This window comes from Dendrobium catenatum, unplaced genomic scaffold (genome assembly GCF_001605985.2).
Source record: "Dendrobium catenatum unplaced genomic scaffold, ASM160598v2 fragScaff_scaffold_1056, whole genome shotgun sequence".
Classification (NCBI taxonomy): domain Eukaryota; kingdom Viridiplantae; phylum Streptophyta; class Magnoliopsida; order Asparagales; family Orchidaceae; genus Dendrobium; species Dendrobium catenatum.
Genome location: NW_021319518.1, coordinates 5,994,134 through 5,997,237, shown reverse-complemented (window position 1 = coordinate 5,997,237; position 3,104 = coordinate 5,994,134).

Below are 3,104 nucleotides of genomic sequence, written 5' to 3'. Positions count from 1 at the left end.
AGTTGTCTAAGCTTCAGGTTGAAGAAGAAAATTTTTGGAAACAAAAACAGCCGCCAAGCATTTAGTGGAAGGTGACAATAACAGTAAATATTTCCTTGCTTTGATTATTAAGAAATGGACTATTAACAATATTCATAAATCTCTCGCAAGGATGGCTCTACTACAAAGGATAGAGATGAGATTATTAGGTTGGCTGTTAATTTTTTTCATAAGCACCTTAATAAGATTTTTATTCCTGTTTCTAGTGTTGACCCTTCTTTTATTTCGGATGTTATCTCTCTAGAGGAGAATGACTCTTTATCTAAGTCTCCTCTTCTTGAGGAGATTGAAGATATCTTATTTAATATGAATGTTGATTCTGTTATTGGTGTTGGATGATTTTAGCACTAATTTAGTCCAAAAAACTTTCTCTATTAGTTCTAATGATATTTTCTCCGCTATCACGAATTTTTTTAATGGCTTTACAATTCCTAAGTTCTTTACGTATACTTTTATTATTTTAATTCCTACGAACATTGCTGTTAATTCGTGGAATAATTTTAGACCGATTAGTTTGTGTACCATGTTTTATAAACTTATATCTAAACTTTTGATGAACAAGTTATCTTTTTTTCTGCCTAAGATTATAACTCCTTATCAAATGGGCTTTGTTAAAGGTCGAGCAATTGTTGACAATATCCTTTTAGCACATGATTTCTATCAGGATTTGGATATTAAGGTGAGAGGTGGTAACATGATCATGAAATTGAATAATGCTAAAGCCTATGATAATATTAATTGGAGTTTTATTTATAAAATGTTGAGTCTTTTTGGTTTTGATTTGAAATTCATAAATCTCATAAAATATTGTACTGAAAGTCCTTCTTTCTCTATTATTGTGAATAGTAAAAGTCATGGTTATTTTCAAGCTTCTCATGGTCTGAGGCAAGGTGACCCTTTGTCTTTGACTATTTTTATTATTGCTGCTGATTATCTCTCTAGGGGTTTGGCTAATCTTTTCTTTAATTTTTCTAGTCTTTATTTCAAAACTTTAGGAGGCTTTCATATCTTCCATTAATGTTTTGATGATGATTTCATTGTATTTACTAACACTTCTAAGAATATGATTAGTAAAATTTTAAGATTTTTTTGACACTTTGAATCTATGAGTGGTCTGTCTTTAACAAGCAAAAATGTAATTTTATTGCTAATAAGAATGTTGTTCCTGATCAGATTTTGGATATTAGGTATCTTACTGGCTTTTCTCAAAGTGCCTTACCTCTGAAATATTTGGGTATTCCTCTTTTTAAGGGCAGAAAGAGAGATTTCTTCTTTGATGATTTAATTTCTATGGTTCAGAATAGATTGTTCTCTTGAAATTCTACCTTTTTATGTTTTGGTGGGCGTCTCACTCTTATTAAAAGTGTGTTATGTTCTATACCGGTCTATAGTTTTCAAACTCTCCTTCCTATTAAGAGTGTTTGTCTTAGAATTGAGAGAATTTTTTTTAAAATTTTTTTGGAAAGGTTCTGGTAATAATTCTAAGATTCATTGGAAGAATTGGGGAGGGTGCTGTGGTACTAAGCAAGAAGGGGGATTAGGGTGTAAAGACTTGAGAGTGATATGGCTTGGGCTTTCTCTTTTAAGCTGTGGTTTAATCTTAGGGCTAATGTCAGTCTGTGGGCCAATTTTATGAGGGATAAATATATTGGTGGGAAACATCCTTCCTTGTGTAATTTTTCTAGAGGTCACTCTAAAGTTTGGCATCAGATTTTTCGGTTAAATGGAAAATGGAGTCTTCGTTAGTTTTTGGCCTTGGTAATAGGAACATTTTCTTTTGTCAAGATAGGTGGCTTAATGGTGAATCCATTGATTCTTTACTTAACACTATCTCTATCTCTAAAAAGAAGGTTAGTTATTTCTTTTCTTCTAATGGGTGGGATTTAGAGAAGATGACTGCTACTTTTTCTGGATAGTATTATCCAACTTATTCTTAAGATCCCCATTAATGGCAATGTGAAAGATGTGTTACTCTACTCGGGTTCTAAAGATGGCTGTTTCAGTATTAAGTATGCCTGACATTCTTTCAGAATTAAAAATGACACTTCTAAATTTTTTAAAATGATTTGGCATAACACTATCCCCTCTACTGTATCTAATTTTATATGGAGAATTATTCATAGCTTCATTCCTACAGATAAAAATTTGAGAAAGAGAGGTTTCATTATTACCTCTAATTGCCAATGTTGTTTTCATGTTGACAATATGCATCACGTTTTTATATCTGGTCCTATTGCGGTTAAGGTTTGGACTTTTTATGAGGATTTATTTCATTTGAATTTATATGACGCTTCTTTTTCTATATCTCAATTGCTTGATCATTGGTTTGTGGAGTCCAAAGGACATATTAGAAATGTGATTTCTTCTCTTATTTGTTGGTTCCTTTGGTTGGAAAGAAATGACTCTCATTTTAATGGGGTGGAGATGAATCACTAGAGAATTATTCACAAAATTAAAGATAAGGTCATTGCTCTTTCCTCTGCTAATTTGCTTTCTATAAAGATATTTAGAAATTTTTATTATACCCTTTCTTTTTTTGGTGTTAATGGGGAGTTGGATAAGGCTCAAATTAGATCTATTTGCACGAATTGGTGTAAGCGTAATATTAATTACTTCAAGTTGAATGTGGCTTGGGTTAAAGTTGGTAGTAATTATGGCTATGCTGGTATCAGAAAAAATCATCTTGGTTTATACATTTCTGGCTTTACTGGGCCGGCTTTTGTTGAGGATAGTCACATGAATTTTTTTACGGGTGTTCTGCATGGGTTAAAGCTTTGCAATATTTCTTCTATTCCGAACTTTGTTTTAGAGCCTGATTCATTTTTTAACAGCCTGTTGAGTCTCGATATAGATGATAGTAGGTATGGACATGATCTATTTTACACCATGAGAATAATTAAAGATGAGTTGAAGTCTTTTTCTTACTCCTATTCTTTAATTAAGGTGGATGGGAAGGCTGCTGTGCAGGCCTTGGCCATTTTGGGTACTATGTTTATTATAAGGAGCTTTTTCTGGAGCAATTGCCTGCCTATGTTCAAGGCCTTGTCAAATTAGATCAAATTGGT